Raw genomic sequence first — 20643 nt, forward strand, 5'->3', positions numbered from 1 at the left:
AAACACAACAGATAAGAGCTCGGGTATGAGTGGCGTATACTGGTTAAAGGGTTTGGGCTACCGCTGACCCTGTTATTACACAAAATATATCTAACAATTACTTTAATTTTAATTACTATGGTAAAACTAATAATACAAAATTATTACATTATGTTATATTATAACCTTTTTCTTTTGTAATTTCCTTGGGCTACCGCCGCTAGCCCCGGTAGCCCGTAAAATACGCCCTCATAATTTAATTTAAACAAATCTCTCGACTCTTGATCATGCCCATCAAGTAAGGCAATACGTCATGTTGTGATTCCCTGTTATCAGGCTTCATCAATCGATATCTTTCAAGGTATACTGAAAGATGGTTGTTTAAAAAACGATTTGGCTTTCCTATTAGCAAAAAAAAAAACATAAAAAACTCGAAACATCCAAAAACCTGTTGTCTGAAACAGGTAGGTGCGTGCCGTGAAAATTAAACTGTACTCACTACCAGATGCAGAAGTACAAGTACTAAGGGATAAATTTCAGAATGTGTTTGGGAAAAACAGTGGATATAAAAAAATGTGTAAAGTTGCTCAAGTATTGGAGGATGTGCCTGTAGGTGAAATTGACGGTGTTTGTGTTTGTGACATTCCTCTCTTTAAATATGCACGTCTGACGTCCTGTGATGTGGAAAGATCGTTTTCACAGTATAAGTCATTGTTCAGAGATAATCGGCATGCATTTGTGATGGATAATTTGGAGATGACCTTTGTTGTTCACTGCAATTCTCGGCCAACTACTTGCACTGAAGTGGGGTTGGTGAATAACTAGTAACATTTTTTTTTCCAAGCTAAGTAAGGTATTATTGTCATATTTAAAAAAAATATATTTATTTTTTTTATTTTTAGCAAATATGTTCGTACTTTTAGCACATAAAAAATTAATATATTTAAAATTTTTAGCACATAAAAATCCGCTCCCTACTTATAAATCAGCGATGGGTGGTTTTAGTGCTTTTGCCCTCCGTGCGAGCGCTGCAGCTCGCTGTAGTGTGCCAGCAGCTATAACAGATCTTACACAGCTTTTAAATGAGCTAAATTTAGGACTTCACGGAAAAGAAATTCTTAATACACAATTTGCAGATAGAATTGCAGCTTTTAAGGAGAAATTGCTGTTATGGATACGTCAAATGCAAAAGGGCGAAATATATCATTTCCCATCCTTATCTAAGCGTATAGAATTTTGAACAATGAAGATTTCAAAATGTACGCATGTATTCTATCCGGTCTATTAGAGGAATTTACATCAAGGTTCCACGATTTAGATTGCCTGGAAATGGATTTGCTTATTTTTGCTACATGTTCTGATTCCAACTGATTATTGATAACGTACCCCCTTCATTATAGTGTGAATTGATTGACCTGCGATGTGATCGAGAGATGCGAGCGAAATATGATTCAAGGTCGAGTCTCATGCAGTTTCATGACCAAAGCTCGGAACTTGGGGACTTGCGTCGTGTGCATGAGTAAGGTTACAGGTACAACGTACACAAAGCTCACTCTGTAAGTGCTCAGGGACAGTCATATGTACTAAGAAAGTGGCCACAACTAATGACAGGAAGACGGACGAAGAAACTGTTATGTCGAACCCAATGACATTCAGAGAATTAAAGGTAAACGGTCTGCTTGAGGAAATAGAAAATACGTGTTATTTCGAATGGGTATTATAGAAGTTTGAAAATACATTTTGTTTTAAATTTTAGATACAGAATTTCGTGGAGAATTCGGAGGAGATACATTATTTTCTTCTAATGCAGAGTTTATATTTTGTAAGTTGTGCCACACATAAACTAGAGCTGGAAACAGGCATTCATTGAAAGGCATTGCTATCCCTCAAATTGGAGAAAAATCTGTTCATAGCCATGGACCGAGACGTAGAGGGACTTGCCTTAGTAGTGATACACTAATTGAAAACTATTTTCGAGAAAAATTTAGGATATAGTTATCTTTCTTACATACAAGATCAGCTAGCAACTGCTGAAAATCGAACAGAAAAGTAACAGTGAAAAAATTCAGTATTTTAAGTCTAATACCGAAAAATCTTCGAATGTAGGTAGTCATACACTGTAATAAAATGCACACAGCAGAACAGTAAATTTGATATATTTTTCATGTTTATTTTTATTATATATATGCTATGAAATTACGTGTAAATTTGATATATTTTTCATGTTTATTTTTATTATATATATGCTATGAAATTACGTGTTTCAACCTACCATAATATTATCAATATGTTGTCGGAGACAGAAACCACTTTTGTAGCAGATCTGACAGTACCTCCGTGCTGGAAGCGGGAGTATGTTGACATTGAAGTCCGGTCGCTTAGTCACGTGCAAAGACACAAGTCCCCAAGTTCCGAGATTGTTCATGACGGATTCTCAAGAGGACGCTTTCCCAATCTGCATAAACTGTGTGAGAAAGTTTTGTGTTTATTTGGTTCCACTTATAGATGTGAACAGTTATTTTCTATTACGAAAATAAACAAATCTCAAACAAGAAATGATGGGCTTTTAACGACAGTTCTTCGCATAGCTTACAGTTTCTCCAAATCTTGAGAAATTGAGTAATATAAATTAATGTGCAACAGACCTGTTTTGTTTTGTGTTTAAGGAAGTGTTTCATTACTTTGTGTTCTTATTTAGTTTGGTAGAATAACATTTTCTTTTGAAACATACAGTGCGTACTGCATCTTGAATAAACCGGTTTTCGTGCACTCTATAAACACACTTCTCTCGTAGTACACCGTGCAAGCACAGAGGGTATAATTTTGCCCGACCCTGTTATAAATCAATCTCGATGAATACATAAAAAAATTGTTAACATTTAAAGCGAACACGTTATAGACATAACCTTGGTTACCGTTAGTTTGACAGGAAGTGAAACAAGACTGTAACACTCTGATAACCAGACATCGGATTTTAGGGCAAATGCCTCTTTCTTTTTTACGAGCAAACTATTATTTGTCACCAAGAAGAGATTTTTCATAATAATTGAGGGGTTTGGGGGAAAAAACCAGTCAGTTCCAATTCAGTACTTTTCGAGATAATGAAGAAAAACTTACCGCCAAACAATAAGCATGTACAGAAGAGGCAGGTTCAAAATGCATTATAACTGTGAAATTAATTCTTGGGACTACCTGGTTCTTCGACCAAACGACAGAGCGTATTTTTTTCTTCCTGTGCGCATAAATAGCTCAAAAATGAAAAAAAAAAAAAAAAAAAAAAATTGGAGCTGCCTGGTTTTTCCCCCGAACCTCTCAGTTGTTATTTTTTTTTCATATTCATTGTCGATCGTTATTACAGTAGATTAACTGCATTAATGTATAATTTTTCTTGAAGTTATATTTCATTTCTGGTGGTGTGGAAAAGAAGGCCTGATGGCCTTAACTTCACCAGAGTAAATAAATAAATAAATAAATAAATAAATAAATAAATAAATAAACGTGTTTTATTGCCATAAACAGAGTTTTAAGGGGAGGCAGAGGTGAAATTTTCGAACAAAACTGAAGAAAAAATGAAAATTTGTTTTTTTCAATTTTTATTATCTTTATTTTCATATTCCGATGTTAGTTTTTGATTTTGTGCCCTTAAAAGTATGAAATTAAAACCAAGATAACTGTATTACTATATTATTCCCATAATAAACTAAGACTTATCATTATTTATATACCTTCTCTGAACATATAAATAAAAAGAAATATTGAAAATTTCTTACAATATGGTGCATGGAGCATTTTATATCAAACGATATAAAGTTTTATAAAATTATTAATATTTACAGAACTATTGTACTTAGAAAGTTGAAACTTGGTATGTCCATTACTAATAACAAACTTAGTATCCATGACCAATTTCAAACAAATCGGATAAATTTTGTGGATTTTAAAATATTCACCTCTGCTTCCCCTTAATGCACTTTCTACTGTTCTTTTAGGTTATTTCAGTTAATCCGGACTTTCGTTAAACCGGTAAACTTACCCTTCTAAATAGTCCGGATTAACGAGGTTTTACTGTACTTGCATACCGTCACCTCTTTTAAAGCCACTTAATTACTGTATTGTGCTCTTTACGTTAAAAAAAAGAGACTGTGTTCCCGAAGATTAATCGACGTAACATTTAATCAAGGAATAAAAAAAAAATAGAAAAAGAAGCATTTGTAAGAAAAGGTAGTTCAGAAAACTGGTGCGGGTGTTTTCATCATTGTCTTCCGTGAAGAGTGCAAATTAATGATAGGATTGCATGAAGTGAGACGAAGGGGAGGAACTGAAACATTTAACTTCGGATTGTTAGGTAGCAAGAGGGGAGGGCCCCGTGGAAAAGTTTGGGGTAGCGCCCTTAGCAGAAGTTTGCGCATCAACCTGAGGTATGATAGACAAAATGACAGCGCCAGCAGCGCTCGTCGGCGGCGGAGTCCCGTGCCACGGGCGGGGGGTTCATCACGGAAAAGAATCGGGCGGAAGAGCCGTGTAGATAGAGGAGCGTGAAAAGAATCGGCTGCGATCCTCCCCTCCCGTCCAATTGTGTATCTGCTCCGATATATTCATTGAGAAGCTTAGTTTCTAGTTTTAAATAAAGACACGTCCCCCTGCAAGTGGAGATGGATTACATACAAAGCAAGCGTAATGCATGATGGACGACGGCGCGAGTCAGGCACTAAGCTCCCTGCAGGTAGGAAAGGGTTCAACTTAGATAACGTAGTGCTGCACTGGATCAAAGCAGGGAGCGACTATGTTTAGCATCGGAGGGCGGAGGGGTAGAGCCAGTGCTCTCCCGCACTGCCTACGCTTCTGCAACCTGTGGGACACGAAATTTCACCTCTCGTCTCTAGGTAGTTCAAAGTTTGATCCATTTTCTTCTCTTCGGAAAACACCGTAGGTTGAATTTCGGTCGAAACTGTGGACGTAATTTGAGAGATGAGTCCTATGATTTACGATGAAATTGCCTGGAATTCGTCATAAAATTGGAGAAAAACCTTGGGAGAAACTCAGACAGATAATAAGCCCAACGGGGATTTGTGGCCACTTCCGAAGGCAGCCTCAACTTTCAGCCTCATTGCTGGATAATCATTTGCCTCAACTAATGGTGGTGGCAGTAGTAGCCGTAATACCTTCAGCAGTAGCAGTAGTTGTCTTAGTAGTAGTAGTTCTAATAATAGACCTGGTAGTGGTAGTTATGGTAGTGGAAGTTGTACTTGTAGTGATAGTTGTGGTAGCAGTAGTAGTTTTAGTAGTAGTAGTAATAGTAGTTTTAATAGTATTAGTTTTGGTACTGATAGTTGCTGTTGTAGTTGTAGTAGTAGTGGTGGTAGTGATGATGATGATGACGATGACGATGATAATGACGACGACGGTAGTAGTAGTAGTTTTTGGTACTGATAGTTGCTGTTGTAGTTGTAGTAGGCCTAGTGGTGGTGGTGGTGGTGGTGATGATGATGATGATGATGATAATGACGATGACGATGATGACGACGACGGTATTAGTAGTAGTTCTAATGGTAGTAGTTGTGGTAGTAGTAGTTGTGGTGGTGGTAGTAGTAGTTTTAATAGTAGTAGTTTTGGTACTGATAGTTTCTGTTGCAGTTGTAGTAGTGGTGGTGATGGTGATGATGATGATGACGATGACGAAGATGACGGTAGTAGTAGTAGTTGTGGTAGTAGTAGTAGTAGTTTTAATAGTAATAGTTTTGGTACTGATAGTTGCTCTTGTAGTTGTAGTAGTGGTGGTGGTGATGATGACGATGACGATGATGACGGTAGTAGTAGTAGTTCTAATGGTAGTAGTTGTGTTAATAGTAGTAGTTTTAATAGTAGTAGTTTTGGTACTGATAGTTGCTGTTGTAGTTGTAGTAGTGGTGGTGATGATGATGATGATAATGACGACGACGGTAGTAGTAGTAGTTCTAATGGTAGTAGTTGTGGTAGTAGTAGTAGTAGTGATAGTTGTAGGTGAGGTAGCACTAATAGTTGTTTTAGCAATAGTAGTCGTGGTAGTGGTAGTGGGTAGTCGGAAGCTGCACACTTTGATCCGGAAACTGCACACCGCTTTTCGAGGGACCCACTAATCCTACCCGGATACTGCACAATTTACAAAATAATTTATTTTGCATTTGGCTGACTTTACATTTCCACCACATGTTATGCTCACCGCGTTCTCTAACAATTTTCATTTTGTTCAGCAAGGTATAAATTTTCGCATTGCATTTTATAACCGAAACCAAGTAACTTGCCCCAATCAGGATTTGAACCTGGGCCCGCTCATTTCATGGACAGACGTGCTAACCATTACTCCACAGCCGTGGACCAATTTTACATTTACTTTATCTGTTTATTTTAAAAAAAGCAAGATATCACATGAAATGTAAATTCTAATTATTTTCTTTAATCTCGTCTTTAAGTTTACACATTATACAGGGATCGCTTTTCTTTTTTCTGCATTGTTGCGCAGTATGTTATTCATATTTCTCCAAGTGGCTGCTTGAACGCCTGAAGAGTTCTAACACATTACTACAGGCTATTACAGAAGAAACATTACAGTGCTTCACAGTCCTCAAATGAGATATTGAAATTCTTAAAAATTCATAAATTTAAAATAAATATTATAGTTCAGACATATGGTCTGAAGACATTAATTGGTCAGTTTAAGCACAGAAACTTAATCATTAACAAAAGGAAGAAAAATTTTTTTGAATTCAATATTTCTAACGTTAATGGAAAAAAAAAAGAGTTTGGTCAAATTTGGTGGGGGGCAGTGCCCCCCATGCCCCCCCCACCCCCCATAACTCCGACTATGTCGCCGCCTTTACTCCCAAGAAAAAACTCATGGTACTCATTTCCGCTAGAGGCTGAGTAAACACCAGGGCTGTAGTGCGGCCAGAAGGAAAATGTATCACACCCTCAGGAATGAAACTCGCGACCTTCTGGTTTGGAGCGTTATGCCTTAAACTTAATGCAGCTGGAAGCGCCCACAATCTCTTACACCGTATATTATATATATATATATATATATATATATATATATATATATATATATATATATATATACACATATATAATATATATAAGGTCCCTGAGACAAATAACGCCATGTATATCTTTAACGCCATCCTATTAATTCTTGTTAACGACACCAAATTTTGGTAGTGCACTACTGTAGCCTGCATTCGCTTGCCATGTAGTGACGAAATGAGTTACTAGCTGTCCGCTGACATTTACAAAGTGACATGATATTCCACCATTTTGCTGTTGTGTGCTGATAGTGAAAGGCTGTTCTTATATCAAGGATAGAGCCAATATTTTATTTTGTGCGTTGAGTAAATAATAACTAAGTATATTAAACTGTATATTTTCGTGATCCTTAAATATTATTTTATGCAGAGAAAGTATTTGCTATCTATAACATTTGGAAATGTTAGAGAAACAGGCGTGTAATGTTATCAAGTACTCAGTAGCGCTTTAACGTCATGTGGCGTTAAAGGTCTACGGATAAAATTTTAGGTTATGTTAGTACGGTACTCACTTGTTTAACGATAGTCCTCAGTTTTTAATAGTATTTTCATTGTTGTTATATTGATATTGTGTGAGGTATTTACATTATTAATGTGGAAACATCAGGAAAAACACTAACCTTTCAACTTACAAATGTCCAGAACTTACACAGTGATGATATTGGTTCAGTTAGTTATAAAACTCTTAATTTTTTGTTTTACTTTTGGGAAAACATTCATATTTAACTAAGATTAATGCTTTTGTGTTTATAACTTTCTACTGTGTCTCGTCTCTATTTTGAACGTAAGAAGTTACCGGAAAACATATTTTGCTAATTCATCTGGTGTTTCAGCTTCAGATCAAGAATAGTTCATTAGCACTGAGTGATTTTGTACCTTTTATTAACAGAAACTCAAATTTAATTGCTTAGTTCAATTTGTGTTACTTAGGAAAAATAATTCATTAGTATAGGTTACTAGGAAATAGGTGGCGTTAATTGGATTAGTTGTTCCTAATAACACCAGTATACAAAGTGTTTCTATTTGAGTTGTAATTCTTCTCCAGTATATAATATCACCATTTTCATTGTGCTATTTTCTAAAGACTATTACACTTTTACTACGTCACACTACTTTCGACCAATAAAATGGTACGAAAGGACGTCTTTCAACCAATCATGGCAGCTTATCGCACAATTTTATCGCGTCCCTAGCATTTGTTTAATTTTATCGCGTCCCTAGCATTTGTTTATTTTTATCACTACCCTAGCATTTGTTTCTTTGTTTGCCAACATTTCAAACTGCACTGGTCTGGCCGTCAAAAAACAGAAAATTACAAACCACTCCAGTCGATGCACATCACTTTCAAATATGACTCGCATTTTGGCATTCAAGAACAAGAATTAATAAAGATCACTGGTCATATATGAAGAGCACCATTCGGAAATCCTGAATGAGTTGAGGGATACACCATGTACACCAACGAGTTCACTTCTTTTACGCACACGTCCAATATAACATCAACTGAACCACCAAAACATTCTAATTTGAAAATTGTATTTTCAATAATTGTTTCTTTTAAAATTATCCATGTTTATTTTTTATTTCATCATCGTTAATTAAAACGTTTCTTGTTTATTTCATCATCCATATTAAAACTTTTCTGATACTTGTTTATATTATTTAGGTTATGTTTGTTATAGCTTCTGCTATATATTATGGATAGTCACGTAACAGAGATTGTTTAACACTAAGATTTATTGAAAATCATCTGTCAAGTGACGTTGATTACTGGGATCCGGATGATTGAAATGGAATGCAAATGTTTTAATTAAAATGAAACTGAATCAACAAAGCCTTCTTGACTAGTAACAGTCCACAGAGTTCAATGATGATTTCATAGTTGGCACAACTCATACCGGTAACAAGAAAACATCATCATAAAACACTACTGCCATCTAGCGTAATGTTGAGATGGTACAATAATACATTTGAAGACAGTTGTATTTTCGTAAGCCAATTAATATTTTATTGTACACTTTGTTACTTCTAATCTTTATATAGCCTATTTTCTTCTAATCGTGTAATAGTCAATTAAATCCCATTCGAGTTTTGATTTTCTCTAGATAAATCAAAGCCTCTAGTGAGATTACTGTTGATAAAATTAAAATTTCTTTGTGATAATTTTTGTATTTGTACATAACTTATTTCCAGAGCAACAGTGACTTAAGTGTTAAGGTGGCGTTACTTGGTACGTGTACCTTATATATATATATATATATATATATATATATATATATATATAATGTTTTATAACCATATTGTGTTGCTGAATTCATGTACACCTGCAATCAGAATTCTCTCATAGCCTGGCATTTTAACGACAATTTTATACCTCTGTTTCAGCTGAATATACAGTATGTTATGGCTATGCCTAGGACCTATGGAATGTAAGACGAGGCCAAATAAAAAATAAAGCAGGTATTGCGTTCAGAGCGAGTGGCGTGAGTAGAAATGAAGAGAGAAGGAGGGGGAGGGGATACGTGGTTTCGTGTGACTGGCAGACTGCGATTCTAAGGCAGGAAAAATTCAGACATGGCTGTTGGATATGTGTGTAGCCAAACCCTTCAAGTGCTTCGAAAGCCGAGAGAACTGATATAGGAATCCATTTAAAAATCTACTGATATTAAAACTTCTAACCATGCTTGTGCCGTGTCGATTACAGCCTTTGTCTAATAATTTATAATATTGTAGTTCGTGTTTGAATTATTATTAGTTGTCCTTTCTCGTTTAGTTATTTAGATTAATAACATTAATATAGATTTTAAGTTTTTGTTTAATAGTATACAAATTTAAAATTTTGAATGTTTTTGCATTGTCTTTTTTGTTCTGTGTTACTGGAATTATAAACGTTGTTGTTTTGTGTAATTCAACGTTATTGCCTGATGGTCATAACACCATCATCATCATCATCATGAGCTCTACAGCCCAAAGTGGGCCTTCGGCTTCTGCAATGTCCTCTTCCATGCTGCTCTATCCTTCACCAACTGTAGCCATCCATTAATTCCGCACCTCCTCATATCTTCCTGAACTGAGTCCCACCATCTATTCTTCGGTCTTCCTCTCCTCCTTCTCCCTTCTGGTTGACTGTGGAATATCTGATGTACCTTCCTTTTGCTCGTCATTATACCAACATGTCTTATCCATCTCAATCTGCTAAGTCAAATCGCAGATACTATATCAAGTTCACCATAGATGGCCATTAATTCATCATTATGTCTCTTCCAACAGTTACCATTTTCACATACCGCTCCCAAAATCCTCCTCAGTACCTTCCTCTCGAACACCCCGAGTCGCTTACACACAACCGCATTCAAAGTCCATGTTTCAGCGGCATATAAAACCACCGGTCCAATCAAGGTTTTATACATTTGGATTTTGGTAGTTCTAAGTACATTCTGGCTCTTCATCACTGCAAGTAGTGCACAAGAAGCTCTGTTGACCGATTTAATCCTGTTCTCAACTTCCTTTCTAATGTCATTATTACCAGTTATATTAGATCCCAAATATACAAATTCATCGACTATTTCGAAATTAAAGGTACCAAACTCTTCAAATTGTCTAGCGGGCCTTGCATTCTTGGAAACTGTCATAAATTTAGTTTTGGCCTCGTTCACCTGTAGACCAAATTTCTTGGTTTGATATTCTAGTCTTTCAAATGTCTCCTTTACATCCTGAATTCTCCTACCCGTGATCACCACATCATCCGCATATGCTAGGATTTGGTTGCTAGTATACAAATTTAAAGTGTTTAATGTTTTTGCATTATCTTTTTTTGTTCTGTGTTACTGGAATTATAAACGTTCTTGTTTTGTGTAATTGAACGTTATTGCCTGATGGTCATAACACCACCAGAATGAAAAAAAAAATTTAAACTGTATTAAAAATACAGACAAATATTTGCAGTTAATTCCGAGTAAGAATGAAGATTATCCCATGACTGTTCCCAATTGAGAACAAAGGAAACATAAATATCGCATCAGCCCCATTTCGCGGATGTCCCTTCTACTAAAGGCTACTTTTTTTAACAAGATACAAAGGTTTATTCCTAGGTGTTTATTACGACCATAGGTAGGAAGTTCGAACCAAAAAAAGTAGATTTCAGTTGAGAACAGCGAGGAGTATACAGTAGATGTCACCCGCGTCTAGCCCTGCTCCCGCTCGCTACAGACGATACACAGTATCTTCACATAAACAACGCATAGTGGCATTCTGTGGAGCTGAGTGGAGTCGTGAATAGTTTGAAGAACATTGTTAATTTATATTAATATTTTAGGTTCTGAACAAAGTGAGCTATTCTGTTATTATTGTATTATTTATTATTATGTATGATTCCAAAAAAGTAAATTCATTTCTCATTAAATAATTATACAAATAGGAATGTGTAACACGTTTATTTTTCCCCGTATTATTCTTCGTTAAATGTTGACGTCTCTTGCTGCTATGCATTCGGTTGCTTTACAGTCCAAGTTCAACATCGGAATTACGATACGAACTTCCTAGCTGTCATTACAATAAAAATGAAACATTTTCTTGAAAACGATTGTATGTTTTGTATTATGTGCCTCATACGAGATACACTATTAGATTCACAAAAGTAGTTGTTCACCTGATGGTATAAGATATAGCCTACTGTATCATGTTTCAGATTTGCTCCAGTAACGTCTTGTGACGTAGAACGAATATTTTCAGACTACAAATATTGCTTTTCTTTCTGAACATAAACGAGTACTTATTTTGATAAAATAAAAATGTTCATTGTTATTTGTCATAACGAGGCTAGAATCATAATTGTATACTTCTCATGTCAGATAGACAGGCAGGCAGGCAGGCAGGTAGGCAGACACAGACAGACAGATAGATTTATTCGTTCCATAATATCCTTAGCATAGAATAAATAACATGACCAATTCTTACGTTTAACATATAAATGCAATACATATAAAATGCAAATATGAAATATGAACAGAATTAATACCTTAATAACAATAATATTTTATACAATGTAATATGTTTACCATTTAATAATATTAAAATATTTACACAGTACTGTGAAATGTCAAGAATTCATCTACAGAATGGAAAGTGTGAGATATTAAGTATTTTTTTTTTTTTAGTTTTATCTTAAATAATGCAGGGTTTTGGTTATGATTCTTAATGTCTTCAGGAAGACTATTGAATATTTTTATCGCCATGTAACGTACTCCCCTTTGATAGCATGATAAATTTGATGATGACATATGAAAATCATTCTTTCTGCGGGTATTTATGCTATGTATGGCTGAATCAGTATTATTTATCAGTTATTTTTGTATGTAGGCTATGGGTAAATTACTCGTGTTTTAGTTCGGGAGTTACGAAGTTTATAATATTACAAATTGTTTTTTTTAATATTATTCGTTCATTATTTTCTTGTTCTAAGGCTGTGGACGATTTGAAGCACATGTTTGATTACCACCCAACTGTACATGTTTGTCGTTCTGGTCTACTGACATTGTGAAATGCGTTATTACTTTTCATTCGGTAGAGATATATTCCAGGCTCACACAACTTAGTAGTCCCTGGCTCTGATTACCGTACGACATTGTGGACAGAATAATTGTTTCGAATGATTCCCAATTTGCTTTCGCATTTTGTGAAACAAAAAGAAAATTACTACTGTAGGCCTATATAGTTGCAGAAAATTTATTCACGAACATCCACGGAAATAAATAATTTGTGACCCACCGGGGTGGCTCACACGGCTGAGTTGCTTGCCTGTCGATCCAGAGTTTCGCTCAGGCGGGGTTCGATTCCAGCTTGGGCTGATTATCTGGTTGATTTTTTCCGAGGTTTTTCCCAACTGCAAGGCAAATCCTCGGCTTCATCTCGCCAAATACCAACTCGCTATCACCAATTCCATCGACACTAAATAACGTAATAGCTGATACAGCATCGCTAATTAACCATTCCTGATACGGAAGAAAGTCGTTTCAGGCGTGCTGTCTTTTTTTCTGTGTCTGTGTTCATTGAAATCTCCTACATTTTTCATCAGATTGTGTTCACATTCGTTATACAGGGTGAACTACAATTCGCGCATATGCAAGCCACGATGCAATTTACCATTGCAAAATATGTCCAAATTATTCCTTCCGGAAATTGTGCCCGGTCACTAAATTTCCGACAAAAATTGAGTTCATAGACAATCTGGGAACGCTAGATAAACGGTAACATGGGAGTAAAGTGGGTTCAACATCAGTGGGCCTCCTAATTCATTGCTTTCAAAGCCTCGTGGTAACACGAACGTCTTCATATCGAAACATGTAACTGTACTTGTTCGAACACCCGTCTTTTCGCTTATATTTCTGTAGTGCTCGGGAAAAGTGACACAAGTCAGTTTCCACAAACCTTTTTTGATAATTTATTGACAACTTACGGAACATCTGTTCGCTTGGAAAAAAATACATGGGTATTCCTCCCATTACAATAATTCATACAGAAAAAAATCAAATCGACATAAACCAGTGTAAGTTGTCAATAAATTATCAAAAAAGGTTTGTGAAACTGACTTAAGTCACTTTTCCCAAGCACTACAGATTTTATGTACATTTTTTTTTAAATATTAGACTAACATGTAAATGTTTCTGAAACTTATTTATTTCGAAATGAATTACAGCACACTGTATTTTCATTAACTCATTTATTGATGCAGTCCACACCTGTGGAGTAACGGTTAGCGCGTCTGGCCGCGAAACCAGGTGGCCCGGGTTCGATTCCCGGTCGGGGAAAGTTACCTGGTTGAGGTTTTTTCCGGGGTTTTCCCTCAACCCAATATGAGCAAATGCTGGGTAACTTTCGGTGCTGGACCCCGGACTCATTTCACCGGCATTACCATCTTCATCTCATTCAGACGCTAAATAACTTAAGATGTTGATAAAGCGTCGTAAAATAACCTACTAAAATAAAAAAAAAAATATTGATGCAGCTTTCCATTATGCATTTTAAATGTTGGGTTGTTTCTTTAGTAGTCACAATACATTTTTACACTTATTGTACTGTATTTCATTTATTTACAAACTGTGCTCCAAAGCATTATCCTCCATACGACAACAAAAGTCTCCGGGCATAATAATGTCTTGCTGTAGGCTACGTTATGCGACATATTCCTGTTGACAGTCGTTACAGCTTCATGACACCGTGAAACAAGATCCATCGGGCTCTGAAGATGTTTATTATTTTAAGTAGTACATACAAAAGCAATTTGTTAGCGGACTCGATTCATTGAACCTCATGCTGCAGTTCTACACTCTTTCACTTTACCTCTAGAGACTTAGAGTGTGATAAGATGGACTGAAAGTAATAAATCTCCAAGAAACAAATTACGTAACTTTTTCTTTTTGCATAATTTATTATCTGCACAATTATTTATAATATTGAACAAGTATTTCGCAATTTGCACAAATATAATTTTTCATTCGTGCATTTTTGCGACAATTACTTATTTTCTAGCTTAAATCCTGGATGAACCCATATACTGAACACATCCTAAAGAGGTTTTGATATCTGAAACTCATTAGGACTTACGCATGAAAATTAATCTAGAAGCTTGTGTTGATTTTCTTGTCAGTAAATAGTGCTTTTGAAACTTTTATTGCTATAGTCATTAATATGTTTTAACATTGCAGTAAACACACTGAAAATTAAATGTGGACTTGTGTGCTTCTACAGGGACATCATTTTATTTTTATTTCAATTTTTATTGTACCTGAGTTTTTGAATGTACTTCACTCCCACCCCTTCTACTAATGAAGTTCAACCGTCCTCCACACAGATCCAAGGCTGCATATACAGTCATAGTAGCCTTACGGTCATAGTGAACAGTACGTTTCAAAAATATGTTCGCGTTATCCAGTGACGAAAGAGCTTTCAATATTGCATCATTTTCGCACAGGTACTGTCGTCCATTTGCCTACGTCGTATCCCGGTTTCCCCCACCAGCTTTTATTCGCCAGCTAGTGGCTGAGCTGTCTTAGCTCTTTTCTGAGAACATTAATTTCTGTTAGGAATTGGACGTCTACGTAATATTATAAAACTGTTTAAAATAACTCAAATAAAAGGGCCTCGTTAAGTAATTAACTGTCACGTGATTTCTTCCCTTTCTACGACCCTACGACATAACCACTTTGACGGACAGTAGACAGTATGTCTGAGTAATTTTATCTTTTCGGATCGGGCAGAAGTGAAGATTGAATTCACAGTACATAAGGTAGAGCCTACTCTTTTATAGAATAGGTACAGAATTATATCAACATGAGTTACTAGTATGAAGGACGAAACTGGTAATTAGGATTAGGTACAATAGTCTATAGTGCGATAATATGCACATTAGAACTGAAGCCTGTATCGAAATGAACGGCCACCATTTTTAAAAATGTCTTTAAATATCCATATTATGAGTATTTTTCAATTTAACTTCATTCTCTATATCGTACGCTAATGTGCTGTAGACAGTATAATATACACTGCATAATGAACACGTCCGAATGAATAGCTCAGTTCCTGAGTAAAAACACTCATTGTTAATTCTGTACTGTATTTTGATTAAACAAAAACCTAATGAAAATGATCAAACTCAAAAGCGCAATATTTCCTAGTTTACTAAATGGATGAACTACTTTTTTTCCCTCTTATACCTAGTAAAGTGATTTGTTTGTACCGTGACATCACTTTATTTTTACTTGCATTTTTATTGTACTTGCGTTTCTGAATGTACTTGACTCCCACCCCTTTCACTAATGTTCTTGCTCCCGTCGGCCACACAAACTTACGACCGCTGTTGCATTCGAAGTCTGCGGGCAGTGAAATAAACAGCACAGAGTATAGTGTGTTTCAGAAATATGGTTGCGTTTTCTTTAGAAGGAAGAGCCTATATTATTGAAGCTTAGGCTATTTCCAGGGGCAGGTATTTATGGAGATTAATTTTATAATTTGTGTTTTTTAATATTGGTGTCGGCGGAGATTGTTGGAGATTGATTTGTTGGATATTAATGGAAATTTTGAAAAATACAATTATTTTGAAATTGGACTTGCACAGGATAGGGACCGATGGCGGGCTTATGTGAGGGCGGCAATGAACCTTCGGGTTCCTTAAAAGCCATTTGTAAGTAAGTATTAACTCAGTATGAATATTACTTTCCAAACAATTAACATAAAAGATTCATTGGATTCTGGTAAAGGTTCGGTATGGCCAATAGACATTTGTTGGATTGATACTGTATTTAACACACATTCATTAAAAACGAAAAAAAAAAAGAAAAAGAAAAAACTTGCAGTTCTCAAATTAATACTTTCAATTATTAGTGAAATGTTAAATTCTTCGTCTTTTGAGTTCACTAATGTAATCAGAACACCTGGAATACCATGTAATGTAGCCTACTTGAATGTGCAACAAATTTAAATGGAAAAAAATGTCCAAAAAAGAATTCAGAATATGAAATTCGCTATAAAACGACGCAATAGTAATAATTCGCGAATGTGTTCATATTTCGTATTAGAACTCTATTTCGCGATTTGCCGTGATTGTTTTATCCGTATATTATTAATCAGAATCACTTAATTAGTAAATATTAGTAAAAATCTATTGTATATCTATTATGTCGTGATTTTCGCGATCTCCGTAAATACCCGCTCCTGCTTATTTCGCACAGGTACGGTGTGTAGCACGACTGAATAATTTATCTGTGTGGACTGAACAGAAGTGAAGATTATAGTTACCGAAAGTACGGTAATATGCTGAATAAAGTAGCCATAATGAATAAAACCGCCTGAATAGTTGAGTTTGTGAAACAAATGATACTACTCTACTGTATTTTGATAAAATACCGTAAAAGTAATGATCAAACTGAAAATCCTAATATCGTATTTCCCTGTAACATAAATAGATACACTACTTTTCTCTCCTCCTATAGCTAGTAAAATGATTTGTTTACATATTGCACTAGTAACACCAAACTCCTGTAATGGAAGGGGGGTAACAGTGTTTCCGAGTATAGCCAGGTTAATGTTAAAAATGTTGGTAAAAATAAAGTGATGTCCCTGTATATTACGTCAGTACCATCGAACACCAATCGTGGAAGGGGGTAGCAAACGGCGTTGATCCAGAGGTATACGCAAGTTAATATTAAAAATGTTAGTAAAAATAAAATGATGTCCCTGTACAATTCATGGCTTTAACTTAATAAAATATGTCTGCCTCATAATTTATTGTTTTGAAAGTCATGAATCTGGCGACGTGATACACAAAGACTTTCAAATAATTTTGAGTAGAAATATTTTAATCCGCGCGTTCAGTCTCCCATTTGCAAAAGATGCTAATTCCCTTATTGTTACAAAACTCCCCACCCACGCTTCGTTTGGGCACCCTTACCGCCTCTAGTCTTTCGGTAACTAATTTATATTATGCCACCTGCGTAACAAAGGGCCCTCCTCCATAATCCTCATACACCACTACTCATGTCACTGCACAGTCGCTTGCAGAGTAGCAAAGGATCCGTCCAATTTCGAGGGCTTTGATAATGGTTGAGTAACAAATTAGTTTTTCAAGGTTGGAGGGGGAGGTCAACGCCATATTCACCTCTCTCCCTGCCTGGGAAGGGATCACTCTTTTCCTAATACTCGCTACCGCTGGCACCCCTCCGTACCTGGAGGCCTAACACACCCCATTACACGTGGTTAAAGCTCCCCGCTTCCTGAAATTTTGTAACGGTGATAAACGTCACTGTATAATGAAAATAATTGTGCTGGGGCATATCATGTGAAGTAAACTGTATAATCATGTAGGAAACAAGAAGAATTCTTATAGTGGACGGTAACTTAATTATTCGCTCAATTAAGGGACACTAGGATTGAATTTTTGGTCAAAATATTAAAAATAATAGTACATTATGCAACGAGCCTATAATGGTAGTAATTAAGATGCGAGGATGTTTATGAAACGAGCGCAAGCTCGTTTCATAATTTTCATACGAGCGTCTTAATTACCATTATAGGCAAGTTTCATACGACTTTTTATGCTCGACCATATTTCTAACTTGAAATTATTCATAAGTATTCATGTTATTGTTATGTGAGTGAGTGCAATAGCCTACATCATAAATTGTGAGATGTGCGCAGACGCGAAAGTATTGATTTTTTCCGGGAAACGAATATCAACGGCCTTGATAATACTAAGATAAACATTAGTCTTGATATAACCTTGAAATTGAATTCGACATTGAAATACGAGATGACAAATTGAATTTATTTGAATATTATTTACAATTAACGATAATTATAATAGCAACAGAACATAACCTTCTGCGACAGTATTGGATTTCCTGCCTCCGTGACGTTTCGATACTTGTCTTTCGATTGCATATCCGAGAACAATCGAAAGCCTGAACTTTAATGAATAGGTGTACTTTAATGACATGCATTAAAGGACTGCTACGAGGTGTATAATTACTACATTTCGGCATGGTCGAGCATAAATATATTTATGCTTTTTCTTACATACCCTAGCTAATTACCTTATACATTTGTTTAACGTTTTGTCCCATATTTAGCCACCGCCTACTACTTTTGAAGGTCTGGCGACCATTTTTAAAATGATACGCGCAGGACTTTTAAACCTACCACACCAACTAAAAATAAAGTTTTCTAAAAACTACGTTTTTGATCAATATTAAAGTTCCTAGTGGCTTCCATTTGCTCCAGTTTACATTAAACTTTGCAAGAATACTCAGCATTATCCAATACACAAAGCTGTGCATGAACTCAGTTCTTTACTCAAAACTTTTCATGATATGAATTCTTAACTTTAAAAAATTGAAGAAAATTATGAAGCAAAATTTATGATTTGTAAGAAAATGTTTGTTCCATGAACCAATTCTCAAATTTAAAAAACCTTGCGCACTTTTCTTTATCATGAAATGTAAGTCCATCACAGAAAATTTTTAAAAGCAAAAACGTTTGTGAAGCCGTCAGGGATATTTTGAATTTAAGCATAATTTAATATCATTAAAATAAGTGAAATGTAATATCTATGAGAAATGCTGCTGGATTATTTTATTAACATTTCTTCATGAATTATGGGAAAAATAACATTTTTAAAATTTCGAAAAAAATCAAAGTGAATAAATGAGATTTTTTCATAAAATGAATGCATAGAAATGTTTGTTGTTTGTCTATGTTTTGTGAATGTGACTAGAAAAACGAAGTTTAAAAATTGAGATCTACTAAAACCTCAAGTTTTAAAATATTTCTAAAAGGAATATGTATATATATATATATAAACAAAAGCCAAAAACATTTGCGAGTTCAAAATTTGGATTTGTTAGTTCTTTACATAGTAAATATGCTCTCAAAATTTGGTGGAAAAAAGTTATTAGAAAGAAAGTTATTTTTGTGTAGTGTCCCCTTAAGATTTTATAGAATAATCCCGTAAGATAGAATATTCCGGATATGATCAATGAATACTAGTAAAGTTCGTTTTTTGCTAAATTACTAAAAAGGTAGCCCGACCCTGTTAACTGCCTAGTGGCCCTGGGTCTCTATGTCCAGACCTGATCCTGAGTATTGTACTCTTTTCCCAATCTTGTCTTCAAGAGTCGGTGATCAAACGTAGGGAATTTAATCTACAGTATTTGTAAAACCTATCGGGGTCATTTCTAAGTTCTGGGACGTATCTAGCAATATCCTTTTTCCCAATGATTGGGTGAACCTAGTAACCTCTTTCACCACCGCTGCCATCTATCAATCTTAGAGCAAACCGAGATGAACACAAACCACGGTGGACGATCGATTCAGCATCACACAAACGGAGGTCCTATTTCACGAGACGGAGGTGATAATACAGAAGGAAATTATGAAGAGAGTTTTGAATTTACAACATGGCAGTTATTTTTCTCTTTGTAACGCTGTAAATGAAAAGCAGTTTGTCTACGTAGATGAATTTTGAAGGGTTTGGATAAGGGAAACTGTATAGGGTTGCGAATCACATTATGTAGAGCAATCACAGGGAGAGGAAGAGGAACAGGGTATGTTTGTTATCGCTGATATGCTCGCCTGGGTTGTATGGATAGGAGCATGAGTCTGCTGTCCACAGGCTGTGGGGGAGAGACGGCCCACCTAATAGATTCTGACGTTCCTTTAATGCAGAAGCACACAGCGTACATATGCTACAGTATGAGTTTGCTGGACGTGTGTGAGGGTTAGCGACAGCACATCCTCCGTCTGAAGCTCTCAACATGCTGAAATTTAATTTCAGTGTTTGTCTTTGCTTACTATCTCCTCATTACACAAGAAACTGCATATCAATTCGGATGGTAAGGAATTCTATGGTACACTTGAAATAGTAACGTGCGTTACAAGAGCGGTATGTTGATGTTTTCATGTTCGAGGAAAAGATTGAAAAAGCGAAACGTAGTTGAGCTTTTTTAATTTCCGAGAACATGAAAACAAACATACCGCTCGTGTACCGTACATTATTCTGTGCGAAGATCGTTTATTACATACCTGAAAGAGGAATTTCTAATTAGTTGCAATGAAA

Source organism: Periplaneta americana, chromosome 10, assembly GCF_040183065.1.
Source record: "Periplaneta americana isolate PAMFEO1 chromosome 10, P.americana_PAMFEO1_priV1, whole genome shotgun sequence".
NCBI lineage: Eukaryota > Metazoa > Arthropoda > Insecta > Blattodea > Blattidae > Periplaneta > Periplaneta americana.